General features: G+C 42.3%; 1 protein-coding gene and 1 long non-coding RNA gene across 3 annotated transcripts in view; one reads left to right on the top strand and one right to left on the bottom strand.

Moving 5' to 3' along the window:
- CSPG4 (chondroitin sulfate proteoglycan 4) overlaps positions 1 to 15,826 on the top strand; it is a 183,569-nt gene that overhangs the window by 48,784 nt on the left and 118,959 nt on the right. The window lies entirely within an intron of this gene.
- The window catches only part of LOC141134467 (uncharacterized), a 28,864-nt gene continuing 27,234 nt past the window's right edge, over positions 14,197 to 15,826 (bottom strand). Inside the window, exon 2 of the long non-coding RNA XR_012243164.1 lies at positions 14,197 to 14,823. This is a non-coding gene — a long non-coding RNA (uncharacterized lncRNA). The remainder of the gene's footprint in view (positions 14,824 to 15,826) is intronic.

Genomic DNA, 15,826 nt, shown 5'->3' with positions numbered 1-15,826 from the left:
TAGCTTTTCAAATCAATTGTGACTAGCAAAGTAGTCATGAGAAAACTTTTTCATGCTTATTTACTAATGTGAAGGCAGTATTCCCTAACCAATAATACCCAACAAGAAACAATCTTTCATCGGTCTCACTAGGGCAATTATTAGTTGCTGTGGGTTATTGGACACTGAACACTTTTCTTTACCTTTAAATCCTCTAAATGTCTTTACTGCTATATTGATAGAGAAGGAATTATAATTCAAACTGATGCTCTCTCTATACAATTTCTTATGAATGTATGCAAGTATTTGCTTGGCTGAACCACTTTGGTTTATGAACAGAGCAAGAACATGATTCTGGAATTGAGATTGTTTAAACAGCAGCACAGTATTTAGATATGTCTGTTCCTGTGTGTATTCCTCCTTTGGCAGCCTGGGTCTGACGCATCTGTAATGTGCCTGATTCCCTATTACTGCTGTTAAAAGCGAGCTCCAGGGAATGTAACTAGAGCGAACAGGGGGAAGTAAGTGTAAAATGTTAATTACTTTTACCTTCATGCTGTCCTTTCTAAGTTGTAGATCTCCAAACACTGTGTATAGAATGCAGTAGCAATGTTAGTGCATTGCTTTGGTCTATGCTCTCTTCTTCTGTTTATGCGTTTTAATGAATGGAATTAGTTGCTGCAATGGAAGTCAATGAGGGTCGCCATTTGCAGTGACTTATTTTATTCATATATATAGGGTCCCTGCCCTATTCTGTTGTGTTTCTTATTACATTTAGTGTGTTTTCTGTTGGTCTCTAACCAAGCTGAGCATCTTTTTTTGCCTCTACCTATGGATGGGAGGGCGGTTTCGGTAATTAGAGTGGGAAGGACATTTACTGAGTTATGAATATGTATCTGACCCAAGCAGTCCTTGAGGTCCTTGTTAAGAGGTACGGTTCGGGAGATGATAATTATTTGGGTCACCTTTCCAGTATGTTTTCAATCTCCTGGCCGTCTGCCTGGAAATCTGCCTAGGCGGATCACTACATGGGCCTTGTACCAGCCTGGGGAATGTGCCAGATGTGCAAGGCCTGAAACTACCTGCTGGAGCATAAATGTGAAAATGGTAGCTGGGCTGCAAGGAATCTCCTTACTGTAGAGAAGCCTCTCTCAAGCTTTTTCAAAGCGATGAACCCTTGTAATGACTTATAGGTCTCAGGGAACCCCTGCCAATAATTGCAATATCTACAGCTCACAGTACGTTAGTCTGGTAGTCAGTGGAAAGTTTGATTCTTACATTGGTGGTTAGTAAAAAAAAAACTCCCTTTACAGATAGCTAATAAGCTCATTGCTCAAGGAACTCCTAGCAACCTCTGGAGGAACCCTAGTTGAAAAAGGCTACTGTAGAGTGTCCTAGAGAAGCTGGGTAGAATCTACATATGGACTTTGTAAGAAGGATTCATTGACCATCAATCAAGTTATCTTTGACTGCTATCAGAGGGTCGAGGGCAAGATCGATTAGAGAGCAATACACTGTAAATTAAATCAAAGACTGTGACTGCTCTTACAGGGTCATAGACTTGTGTTGCTGCTCTTACAGGGCCAGCAATTACCAAAAGCATGCTCTTAATAGGCCTACTACTTTGAGTATACTTGTCCTAGCTTTGTGCTTTTTTTTGGGTATCCTGCACCCCTAAACTCTTTCATTTGCAATTGAGTTCAGCAATAAATTGTAAAAAAATCTAACGTGACTGGCACCCAACTTTTTTTTCACTCTGCCATAAAGTAAAAAACAGACCCTGAGATGGAAATGTTAGCCTGCCACACTACTTATGGTCTCATTCCTCACCACCCCAGGAGGGAGTGCTGCAAATAAAACAAGAAAAATAGGATGTAGAGACAGTTTGAATCAGAAGTGTTGCACTAACATTTTGGGAGATCCATAACCTGGAAAGGACAGCGCAGAGGTAAGTGTAATAAACACTTTACACTTACTTTTCTTTGTTTCTTCTAGTTCTGCTTCTTGGAGATCTATTTTAAAATGCAAGCTGTACTGACAGAACTGTTTACACTACTGACCTACTTCTGAAAAATGCCAATTTCCTGGCAGCTTGGTGCCCTAGTGAGTACATTGGTTTCTGAATCACCAACCTAAAACAAGTATAAAGATCAGGAGTTCTAACTTCACTTGCTGCATGCGTCTCTCAGTACAGGTTCCCTTTAAGGGTGTTTTTTTGCTTTTAGATGTGTGTGGGAATATTTCCTGTGTGGTTTTCGGTTACACTCTGAAGGTCAGAAATTAAACTTTGAGGTCACAAATTATAGAAATGAAAAAGCAAGGCGGTAGATAGTGGGAAGAGTGACCGAGACACTTTTATGCATACACATATTCCCTCACATACTGTCCTATAATTACACAGAGCCACACACAACACACCTTTCAGTATATAGACATGTGTAATGAATAACCTCATATGATGTGTATTATATACATAGTGAATATGCAAAATCCTTCACGCAGAATTGTCTTAACATTTACATTTACGTAAACATGGATTGTTTAATGTCTTCATGTCAGATGTACTTTGTAATTATGTTTAGGTTTATTAGTGGGTGCCTTTGCATATTGCTGTTATATGAATTGAGGAGGAGTGGCAATCAGAATATGTTTGTGTTATGGTGTTAATTAATGCAATTATGTGCTCTGTGTGCAATTTGCGGTGTGTGGGTTATGGGTATGTACTGACGCAATGCATTTTTAGTCAACACTCCATGACAGTGACATGTCATCAGCACAGACGCCATACATTTCTGTGAATGCATTTCCCCTTTATGCCTCATCTCTCCAAATTTCATTGCGCTCTCCCGCCCCTCTTACATCTTTAGTATCATCTTTCTCTTTCCCCTGGGAAGTCTTTGTGGTCAGTTTGAATTATGATTCTGTTTAATTAAGTACAGAATCCATAAGTGCATGGTTACAGAAGAGTGTGGGAATGAGGAAGTCTGTAGGATGGAGGAAGAGAGATCCAGGGAAAGGCGAAGGACGGGGGAAAAGTATCACACTGCCAATGACTGACTAAGCATCTTCCTTTACCGCTCACTCATTATTTCTTTCTACCTCATTCTCCTTCCCTCTCCTCCTCCTCCTCCCCTTCTCTCATTCCCTCCATCACTGCATCCTTAACCTTTTCCCATGTTTTATGTCCCAGCTAAAAATACCCCAAAACATTAATCAGCGGCTCCCTGGGGAACCGTGTGTTACTGTGTGTGCATTTTACTGGGGAGAAATTATGTGCAAGAAGGAGGTAGATTGATGGAGGGAAAAAGAGAGAGAGAGAGGGGGTGTTGGAAACGGAAAGAGAAGCAGAGCGGGAAGGAGACTGTATGTGTGAGCTGCTGTGGGAGGGAGGAGAGAGTAAATAATGAGACTCAATAAATTCTTCATTATTTTGATACAGCTCCTGGAAAGATGACAGAATCATCCACAAACTTCATTCTCTTTCCTTGTAATAGTGCTGCTTCTTCATCACCTCATCTACTGCGACTAGACAAATCTCCCCCCGTTTCTCTATGTGCAGGCCCCAATCTTATTAGCTCTTGCAAGCATCATGCACTGCAACTGAGACCTGAAGGTCAGGCTGGAATGTTTTGCTCTGGTGCAGGTCAACCCAGGCCAGATTTAATCTCGGATTATATAAAAATATCCTGTAGTTTATCATAGAGTCAGATTTGTCAAAATAGTCTTGATGGATTTCTGCAGCTTTCCTGTTGTTCCCTTTAGCTTTTGGGGGACAAGCTAAATAGAGATCAGGGCAGTACTTTCCAATGAGAAGACAATGGAACTATAATCCGGTTTTTATCATTTTCTGTGTGCCTATTTTTCTGATGTGTGTGTATGATAACGCTGGACAAATAGAGGCGAGGTTTGGTACTGGTGAATACACAATAAAGTCCTCCTTTAAAGTGGCTCATACAAAGAGAAGGTACAGACACACACACTTTCACCCGCACACTCTTCTGCTCGTTATTCAATGATCAGTCTAAGGCAGTGATGGTGAACCTTGGCACTCCAGATGTTTTGGAACTACATTTTCCATTTTGCTCATGCACTCTGCAGTGTACTTGAGCATCATGGGAAATGTAGTTCCAAAACATCTGGGGTGCCAAGTTCGCCGTCACTGGTCTAGGGTATTTGTTTTTTTTGGTATTTATTGGTAGAACTTGGATAGGAGAAGGGATTAGTGGGAGACTCCAACTTGAGCTATGCACAGACAAGGACAACTCTCACTTGACCCCATTAAATTGAGTCGGATATCAGATTCACTGCTGGACCACACTATAGCTGTGTGGGAAGATAAGTCCTTTGCTTGCTCTGGCAGCAGACTCAATGCACCACTTTTCTTCAGGACACTCATAAGTATTCCCCTTTGGCTGACACCCGTCCACTGACTTTACTAGCTTGAAGGAATGGCCCTCACAGAACAGGCCCTTAAATGCAAGTCTGTACAGTAGCCAGGAACAGATCCTTCTAGATGTGTCTCCCACCTAGTCAGCTCTACAGGACATCTGGGTTGCAGCTTCCGCAGTTCCAGCCCTCAGTTCGACCACCTGAAACCGCATGGCAGCCTGTACAGAGGAAGAGCAGCAGCCCCCTCCCTCCAGCACCCCGCTCTCCAGCTGAAGACCCCGAGCACATGTGCCCTAGGCATATATACAGTCACCCAGCATGCCTTGAGGCACCTGCCTCTGCCAATGGCCATGGCTGTAACTACGCCTATGCTCTCATTTGTCTGTCCAATATGCCTCGTCCTATTGAACCAGTGTTTAACAGCCAGACAACATGAGCAGCATCTGAGCACAATGAGCAGACCCTATCAATGGATCACTGCTCCCTGGTAGGCAGAGAACACCGAAATTTACCTAATAGCCTCCATGGTAGGCAGGGAAACCCAAAACTATGCTCTCTCTCAGGCACCTACCTAAGAGGATTTATTTCAAAGTGCCAACACTGCATATAAACCTGAATACAAAGGTTTTAGTTTAGAAAAAAAAAACTCATACAGTTGCCCGAACTAACGTTGGCCTTTTTTTTCACCATCTGCATAAAGCTAAATATGACAATCAGATAGAATCTTAAATTGACAGATCGCATATGGGCAGTCCATCAGGTGATAGAAATGTTCTCAAAAGTCTATATAGCTTTATATAAGTCCATAGCTCAGGGCAAGCTTCAAGGGAGGGTTGAAGACGTCTCCAGGTAACATGCAAGAGAGAAGGATATAGAGGTGCCTCTAAGTGCAGACTGATAAAAAAATATTTATTAACCGATTCCCGACTAGCTCACGCAGCTAAACTGTGGCAGAATGGCTCTCCTGGGCGAAATCCCGTATGGGTATGTCCTTCCCCTTAGTGGCCACCAGAGGGCGCGTGCACCCGCTGCACAGCTGGGGACCCCATGCATGTGGCCAGCGGGCGCCATCACTCCCAGCCACGCGCGATCGTATGCACGAGTGCAAGCACAGGGATTTGTGTGTGTAAACAGACAAATTCCTGTTCTATCAGGGCAGAGGAGACAAATCGTTTGTTCCTACTAAGTAGGAACAACGATATGTCTCCTCCCTTAGTAAGTCACATTCCCATAGGGAACACACATTTAACCCCTTGATCGCCCCTAGCGTTAACCCCTTCCCTGCCAGTGACATTTACACAGTAATCAGTGCATTTTTATAGCACTGATTGCTGTATAAATGTCAATGGTCCCAAAAATGTGTCAAAAGTGTCCGATCTGTCCATCGCAATGTCGCAGTACCGCTAAAAATCGCAGATCACCGCCGCCATTACTAGTAAAAACAATTAAAAAAATAATAAAAATGCCATTAAAATGCCATAAATCTTTCCCATAGTTTGTAGACGCTATAACTTTTGTGCAAACCAATCAATGTACGTTTATTGCGATTTTTTTTTACCAAAAATATGTAGAAGAATATATATCGGCCTAAACTGATGAAAAAAAAACATTTTTAAAAATTGTTTCTCTTCTTTTGTTTATAGCGCAAAAAATTAAAACCGCAGAGGTGATCAAATACCACCAAAAGAAAGCTCTATTTGTGGGGAAAAAAGGACGCAAATTTCATTTGGGTACAGCATTGCATGACCGTGCATTTTTCAGTTAAAGTAACGCAGTGCCAAAGTTTAAAAAGTGCTCTGATCAGGAAGGAGGTAAAATCTTCCAGGGCTGAGCTGGTTAAACACATAATTGTAGGAGAGCAACTCACATTTTTATAGACAGATATAGGCATTTAATATAGTCCAATGTCCTGTGGAACAATAAGGTGCTCTGTACTGCTGGTGACACCGCTCTGCTGTGTCTGGAAGCCGGCTGTGTGTAGAAGGATCCAGGAGAGAGGGCTAGAATGCTCTTGGAGCATGGCGTCAGGCACGATGACACCACTGGACGAGCCGGGGATGTGTTTCAGAGCATGCGCGCTGGCCGGTCAGTGTGCGCTCCTTTGTCAAGCTCTTATGAGTTTCCGAGGTTCGACTGCCAGGGAGTAGCGATCCGTCGACTTATAGCTTGTGTGCCCACAGAGAGGGCTCTGCGTGCCAACTGTGGCACGCGTGCCATAGATTCGCCATTGCTGGTATAGATGGATCTTTTTCCGGTCCCAGGCGGCTGCTTCTTTGATAGCAACCGAAAGTATGCTAAGCAGATGACAAGCTCTTTGGTGGATATTGAGGAGCGCCCAGTACAAAGTCCATGCCATTCAGAAATCTATTTGAAATGTCTATTGATTAAGAGTATCAAGTAAAGCCAACACATTTCGGGCAAAAGTCTCTCCCTTCCTCAGGGCTAATGTACAAGAGAACAATAAAAAGTGAAACATACCATAAAATCTCATACAAAATATTGCAGTGGTGTATGTAAATTAATTAAAAATAACAATTTAGTATATAAAAGCCATAGGAATAATAAAATTATAAATAAAATAATAGCAATAGAAATCATAAAATTGTTTAATCTCGACAGTATTTTGTATCAGATATTTATGGTATGTTTAAATTTTTATTGTTCACTTGTAAATTAGCCCTGATGAAGGGGGAGGCTTTTCCCCAAAATGCATTGGCTTAATACTCTTAACTGCTTCAATACTTGGCACTTGCACCCCCTTCCTGCCCAGCTTTCAGTGTTGTTACACTTTGAAGGACAATTGCACGGTTATGGAACGCTGTACACAAATGAAATTGTTATCATTTTTTTGAGACAGGGCTTTCTTTTGGTGGTATATAATTATTATATTATTATTATTATACAATATTTATATAGCGCCAACAGTTTACGTAGCGCTTTACAACTTGAGGGTAGACAGTACAAATACAATACAATTTGATACAGTAGGAATCAGAGGGCCCTGCTCACTTAGAGCTTACAATCTAAGAGGGAAGGTTAAGAGATACAAGAGGTAATAGCTGTGGGTGATGTGCTGATTGAGAAGATAAATGTACAGTTGTTAGGTGGGGGCCAGATAGGCTTCTCTGAAGAGATGAGTTTTCAGGGATCGTCTGAAAGTGGATAAGGTAGGAGAAAATCGGACGGATAGGGGAAGAGCATTCCAGAGGATGGGGGAGGCTCTGGAGAAGTCCTGAAGGCGAGCATGGGATGAGGTGACAAGGGAGTTTGAGAGCAGGAGGTCTTGGGAGGAGCGAAGAGAACGATTAGGTTGGTATTTTGTGACTAGGTTAGAGATGTAGCTAGGGGCCAGGTTGTGGATGGCTTTGTAAGTTATAGTTAGTATCTTGAATTTAATTCGGTGACTGAGTGGCAGCCAATGGAGGGATTGGCAGAGGGGTGTAGCAGACGCTGAGCGGTTTGTGTGGTGGATGAGCCTGGCCGCAGCGTTCATGATGGACTGAAGTGGGGATAGCCTATTTAGAGGTAAACCAATGAGGAGGGAGTTGCAGTAGTCAAGGCGGGAGATGACCAGGGAGTGGATTAGAAGCTTTGTGGTGTCATTGGTTAGGAAGGGGCGTATCTTGGAGATGTTGCGAAGACAGAGGCGGCAAGCTTTGGATAGTGATAGAATGTGGGGTCGAAAGGTTAGTTCAGAGTCCAGGATTACACCTAGGACCTTGGCGTGGGGAGATGGGTTGATAGTTGAGCCGTTGATCTTGACAGGGAGATCAGGGGAAGTGGCACCTGAGGGAGGAAATATCATGAGCTCGGTTTTGGATAGGTTGAGTTTGAGAAAGTGATGTGACATCCAGGCTGATATGTCTGCTAATAAGTTGGTAATGCGTGAGGAGACAGATGGAGAGAGCTGGGGGGTGGAGAGATAGATTTGGGTGTCATCAGCGTAGAGATGATATTTAAAGCCGTGGGAGGCAATCAATTGACCCAGGGAGGTGGTGTAGATTGAGAAAAGGAGAGGTCCGAGAACAGAACCTTGGGGGACCCCGACGGAAAAAGGAAGAGGAGAAGAGGAAGTAGAGTTGTAAGTGACACTGAAGGAGCGGTGGGATAGGTAGGATGAGAACCAGCGAAGAGTACAGTCACGGAGACCAAAGGAGTGGAGTTTTTTGAGGAGGAGGGGGTGGTCCACTGTGTCAAAGGCAGCAGAGAGGTCCAGGAGAAGTAGTACAGAATAGTGTCCATTGGCTTTAGCCATTAGTAGGTCATTTGAGAGTTTAAGGAGAGCAGTTTCCGTGGAGTGGTGACACCAATGTGTGTTTTATTTTTTGCTAAAAAAACAAAAAAAGTCTGAAAATTTTGAAAAAAAAAAGTTTTTCTTAGTTTCTGTTAGAAAATTGTAAATAAGTCATTTTTTCTTCTTTACTGATTTGCGCTGATGAGGCTGCACTGATGGGTACTGATGAGGCGGCATTGATGGGCACTGATGAAGCGGCACTGAAAGGCAGCACTGACTGGCATTACTGATAGGCACTGTTGGGGCTGCACTGATAATCAGGGCATTGATGATTAGTGCCCTGATTATCTTTGCAGGTCTCCCCTGTGAGGAAATGATGCTTTTAGGCTCTCCTCTCCTCACATGCTGTCAGTGTGAGGAGAGGAAAAGCTGATAACCGGCATTTCCTTGTTTAAATGTGATTGGCTGTGATTGAACACAGCTTATCACATGGGGTAAAAGCCTCATCATCAGCTCTGTACCGAGATCAGGGGTGTGCCATGTCCCGGGAAACAATGTGCCATGACAATGGGACGACATCATATGACGTTGTACCAGAACAACAGAGCCACCCTGCCGTCATTTGTATATACGGCGGCCAGGAGGTGGTTAACCAATAAACATTTCAAATACACCTCTAAGTCGTTTGGACTTTTCTATTCAGGAAGTAGGAAGAAATCTCCACTAAAAGGTAGAGTAGTGATTAGCTTGGGTTCAGGCTCGGGTACGGTCTGATCCCAGGAGTTAGCTGTCATTGCTGGGCCAATAAGCTATGGGCAGGAGATTCCTCACCCGCATCTGTTGTACATAAAGAGGCTGGGATGTTTATGGCATCATTGAGCTAATATGGGCATGTGGCTATATTAGGTCAATGATGTCACAAGCATCACTTCCCTCTTGTATACATGCAGCTGGGAGACGGGGAATCCCCTGCCCATAGCTCATTGGTGCAGTAATGAAAGCTAACTTCAAGGTTCACACCAAAAGAAGCTCATCACCATACCTCCCAACTTTTTGGGATGGGTGTCGAGGGACACCAATTAGCAAACGTATGTAGGCATAGGACACACACCCTGCCATGCCCCCTTAAGAGAGAATTATACAAAAAAATGAGTGTTTAAACCCACAAGTGCTTTTTTTACCACTACTATTCCTTTATATTGGCTTTTGAAATTTACAAATATTTATCGATAGATAAATAGTGTATTTTATATACAGCTATATAGATCAGATCAAAGTGAGGGACAAATGGGGAGGAAAGAGGGACAGAGGGACTTTGTTCCAAATCAGGAACAGTCCCTCGAAATCAGGGACAGTTGGGAGCTATGTCATCACTAATGAGGCGTTATACCAATTTTCACAGTCATCACTGTAATGCCATGTACACACGAGCGGACTTTTCGACAGCAAAGGTCAGACGGAACGAATCCGCCAGACAATTCGATCGTGTGTGGGCTTCATCGGACCTTTGCTGTCGAAAAATCAGACGGACTTTAGATTTAGAACTTGTTTCAAATCTTTCCGACGGACTTGAGTCCAGTCGAAAAATCCGTTTGTCTGTATGCTAGTCCAACGGACAAAAAACGACGCAAGGGCAGCTATTGGCTACTGGCTATGAACTTCCTTATTCTAGTCACTTCGTACGTCATCACATTCAAACCAACGGACTTTCGAACGGACTTTAGTCCGTTCATGTGTGGGCAAGTCCGGTCATTCGAAAGTCCGTAGTAACTCAGTCGAAAGTCCGTCGGAAAGACCGTCGGACCTTTGATGCTGAAAAGTCCGCTCGTGCGGCATAATAGGTTTCTCTTCAAAGTGGTTGTAAAGGTAAAAGTTGTTTCACCTTAATGCATTCTATGCATTAAGGTGAAAAAACATCCGACAGTACCGGCCCGACACTACCGTTTTACTTACCTGACCCCTTGAAAGACCCGCGCTCGCCCCCGACATCCTCTTCGCCACTCAGCCTGGCCGTTGATTGGTTACAGTGGATGGATTGAAAGCAGCGCAGCCATTGGCTCGTGCTGCTGTCAATCACATCCAATGACGCGGCGCGCCGGCTGCGGGGCCGAGTGATGCAGTGAGCGGCTATGGTCGCCGACTGTATCATGGGAGCGCGCCCGCAAGCACTCAACACCATGCGAGGGAGCTCGCATGAAGGTGTTGAGTCCTTGCGGGGGGGGAGCCGAGACAGCCGCCGAGGGACCCCAGGTTTGGGGCCACTCTGTGCAAAAAGAGCTGCACAGTGTAGGTAAGTATAACATGTTGATTTTAAAATATATATATATATATATATATATATATATATAGATATATATATAATATATCTTTAGTGATCCTTTAACTCCTGTTCTAGTCTAGTCTAGTTTAAATCTAGATTTTTTTTCTATATTTCTGTCTTTGTGGGAAGCTGAAAGTAAATGTCCAAAATAGTAATGCAAGCAGCAAATAAAAACTTACCAGGTTCTAACCCTGCCCAACTCTACCCAAATCTAGAAGAACATATGGGCTATAATTACACTTGGAGCATACAAAATTACCATAAAAATGGCAAATGAGAGCTTAAATCAATTAATTGCATCAAACTCTTTCCTGTTGACTGTTTTGTCTGTCGCTTATTCTTTGACATTTCCTCAACATTCTGTGTATTACACCAAAGGCGTATTACACCATACTTGCAGTGTTTAGCTAGGAATAAAGAGAACCCAGACATACCAGCACAAAGAATAATAACAAAACTTCTTGAAAATGCTGCCCCTCCAAACCCCTCTTTCTAACCAAAGCCTTTAGAAAAAGGAGCCGTATAAATACCTTTTTCAGTCTGGTCATGTGATTCAGCAGCTTTGACAGCGGCTGTAAATTCCCAGAGCCGTGACGTCACCCACCAGCTCCCATTGCCCCTCAGTTTTCAGCGCTCCTCCTCATCCCTGCAGCAGCCACTCACTGACACAGGGGAACTTCTGGATTACTTGACCTGACCAGACAGGATTTATGCTGCCTTTTTTATACAGGCTATACAGGATAGATAGGAGGAGGGAGAAGGCAGTATTTTTAATAATTGCTGTTATTAGCCTTACTCTATATTCCGTGTCTAATGTAGTCTTTTTTTATGCTGTATGTGCTGCAGCACATGTTAAAAAATCCAGCACACTGGGCAGCCAGACCGCTGCTCTCACACACAACCCAAGTCTCCAGCAGTCCTGCACACCCCCCTGCACAATGCCCCAAATAACAGTGCTCATGCTCCCTGAGTAGCACTTTCGATTGGAGCAGTGTGCAGTGGGTGCGTTAGACCACTGGAGACCTGAGCCTATGTTGTGTGTGAGAACAGTGGTCCAGCTCTGCAAGTACAGGATACTTTAACAATTGCTGCAGCACATAGTAATTAAAAACATGAGAGAAAAGGATATGTATTGCTCTATGGTGTCCTTTTATGAAAGTGCGGTAAAATACCGCTTTTCAGTTCTCAGGCATTCTCAGAGGAGATCGCTCTCCTCTGAGTGCCTGTTTATGAAAGTGTGTAGATCGCTTCTCATGTTGAGTTGAGGAGCGATCTACAAACGCCGGGAACTCCTGAGAATGGCTCCTCTCACTATAATCTCGCGTGATATAGCGGGATTACAGTATGAGGAACCATAAAATACAAAAGTTTAACACAAATCAGCACATATTATTCCCCAACATGTTAATAAAATAATAAAGTTAAATTCCCCCTACACAATATACATTAACCTAATTATAAAAAAAACATTGTTTTTATCAATATTTAAAGATCATACATGTCCCTATTTAAATGTGAATGGTGTATAGTAAATGAATGTAATGCACATATGTAATGCAGCTATACACCATTCATATAAATGCAAAATACATTTATAATCATTAAAAAAATAATTTTAATAAAGTATACAAGTATAACTATTTATTAATAAATTAAAATAAAATATATTTCATTATAGATAAACATAAAAATTGATAAACTGGTGCGATGCGAGAACACTGCAAATCCATTGCGAGTTCGCATGTCTGTTCACACTGCCATATGCGAATCGCTGGGGAGTGTCAATACATTGTTAACGACACCCCCAGATCAGCTTGCATATCGCACTGCGAACTGACAGTTCGGACATGAATTGGATCGCATATGTGTGAACACACATGCGATCCGATTCTGGTCCGAACAGAAAAAAGGGTCATGTGCGTGTTTGCACCGAATGCGGTGCGATATCAGCCATACTATCTGTACAGCTGATATCGCACCGCACAGACATCGCATGTAATGTGAATGGCAGTGTGCTGCGAATAACATGCGATGCCTGTGCGATGTCCGGCATCGATGTCCGGCATCGCACAAGTGTGAACTGGGCCTAAAAGCTAACAACACCCCCAAATCAGTTCGCATATCGCAGTGCGATCTGCAAACTCGGACAGTAATCGAATCGCATGGCTGTGAACACCCATGTGATCCGATTCTGCTGTGGACCAAAAAAAGGGTCCTGTAAGAGTTTGGTCCGAGGGCAATGCAAATTTAGCAATACTATCTGTATGGCTGAAATCGCATCGCACAGAGATTGGATGTGATTTTGCACTGCAGTGCGGTGCGAATCACATCCGATCTCGGACACCGCAGCAGTGGGAACTGGCCCTAAATCATATTGCATTTGCACCAAAATGGTACAGGACCCTTTATTTGGTCCGCACTGGAATCGGATCGCATGGGTGTGAACACCCATGCGATCCGATTCCTGCACCATTACATAGTTCGCACTGCGATCTGTGAAATGATCTGGGGGTGTCATTAACTTTACATTGACACCCGCAGTGGTGCGCAGATGTCAATGTAGGTGCGATGTGAAAACCCGCACAGGAATCACGCTGGTTCACGCATCGCACAAGTGTGAACCCAGCCAGAGACGTGAACATCTAAAAAAATATATATATATATCTATCCATAGATAGATATATATAGCTATATATATATATATATATATATATATATAGCTGTATATGTGTATATATATATATATATATATAGCTGTATATATATATATATATATATATATATATATATATATATATATATATATATATACACTATAAATTCCTATCCTGCTGGTTTTGGGGTGTGTAATGGTGGGCAAGGTGTGCTCTGACTGTTTGGTGAAAGAAAGAAGTCAAAAGACTTCTTGCTTTCTCCAGAATATCAGCCAGTTTCAGGCTTCTCACTCTGATTCTCCACTTCTGAAATGGTGAATCAGAAAGTGAGAATTCTGTCACAGATCGCCAGTGAGGTGCTGAGATCGCACCTTCATAAACTGGCCGTTTCTGTGAAGTCAGTTACAAATTCTCACTGTGCTGAGATAATCAGCGGAGAACATGTTCTCCACTGATTATCTCAGTTTCATAAACTGGTCATGAACTGAGATCAGCGGTGAGACTCGGGATCGCCGCTGATCTCAGTTTCATAAAAGGACACCTATATGTAGACGGACTCCATTACAGTAATAAATATAGAAGCGTCAGCTGGGCTTTAAAGCTGAACTCCAGCCAAAACCTTTTATTTAGGATGAATATATTTTTATTCAGTGATTTTCAAATATAACAATAATGGGTACAGAAAGAAGAAAGGGAAGGGGAAAAATGATGCCAAAAATACACAGATACAAACATACACAGATGCCAAAAATACACAAAAAGCTAACACAGGTAACTAGTTGGTAGCAAAATAATGACTGTGGAAAAATGTCAAATAAAGGATGCACAGAAAGTACAGAAGAGAAGGGGGGACCCAACCTTGACTGCTCAGAGGGAGTCATGTCGAGATTCTCCTATCAAAGGAGGAATAAAGGAGCCAAATGTACCACAGCTTGGTGTGCTTCTCCCACAAGTCCTTCTCTGGGCTGCATCTCCTCCATGAGCATGGTGTCATTGAGAATATCAATCTACCTATGGAGAGGGAGGGTAGTATCAGTCTTCCAAAACTTAGTGATGATTTGGTGAGCAGCTTTTTAAGACTTGATCGAACTCGGGAGAATAGATAATAGAACGATTTTAGGGGAGGGAGTGAGAGTCATCGTAGATTTCATTATAATTCTGATAGATCCTTCTCCAGAAGGGGCGGATACGACTGCCTTCCCACCATAATTTCGGATATGTTCCTCTCCTTCTGTGACAGCCAAAACCTTTTATTTAGATAGAGTAGAAAAAGGTTAGAAATCAAACCCTTTATTGTTGGAACCTTGTAAATGCACAGGCATAAATCATAAGAGACTTCTTATGTTTTAGATGTGTGAGTAGTGAGCTTTGTGTAGGATGTATTGTTTGGAAAAACAACTCCAGGCAATTTATTTTAGTTTTAAATAAAATAGGGAAGTTTTAGAACCACTGTCTAATTTTTATTACCCACAAACTTTTATCAGACAGAACAGGAAGGGAAGTGAAATCACTTTGGCGGGGACAAAGGAAGGTATTGAACACTGCTTTGGCTATTAAATGCAGTGTTCCTTTCGTGGAGATTTTCCTTCACTTCCTATTCTTTCTGATATCAGTCATCTGGACAAGAAGTGTCGGGAAGTTTCCATAATGGGTACACAGCTCTTCAGGACAGAGTTCTGTGGAAACACAATATAGCCCAATCAAAAGACATTTCTGAGAACATAGCTGAAGATAATGAAATTGAAAAGTGTTACCAATGGATTTTTACGGACTTTGGCCTTCGCCAGGTAAAAATGAAGATACAGTGATATTTTATGCTGTCTGTAGAATAAGATAATGATCAGATCACATTTTAACCGCTCCAGCCCCGGAAGATTTTACCCCCTTCCTGACCAGAGCACTTTTTGCGATTTGGCACTGCGTCGCTTTAACTGACAATTGCACGGTCGTGCAACGTTACACCCAAACAAAATTGACGTCCTTTTTTTCCCCATGAATAGAACTTTCTTTTGGTGGTATTTGATCACCTCTGCGGTTTTTATTTTTTGCGCTATCAACAAAAAAGAGCGACAATTGTGAAAAAAAAAAAACGCTATATTTTTTACTTTTTGCTATAATAATTATCCCCAAAAAATATATATTAAAAAATCGCAATAAGCGTATATTGATTGGTTTGCGCAAAAGTTATAGTGTCTAAAAAATAAGGGATAGTTTTATGGCATTTTTATTATTCATTTTTTTTTTTTTACT

This window comes from Aquarana catesbeiana, linkage group LG03 (genome assembly GCF_042186555.1).
Source record: "Aquarana catesbeiana isolate 2022-GZ linkage group LG03, ASM4218655v1, whole genome shotgun sequence".
NCBI classification, from domain to species: Eukaryota; Metazoa; Chordata; class Amphibia; order Anura; family Ranidae; genus Aquarana; species Aquarana catesbeiana.
Note: the sequence above shows the minus strand (reverse complement) of the source record. Positions and strands in the feature narration are given on the sequence as shown.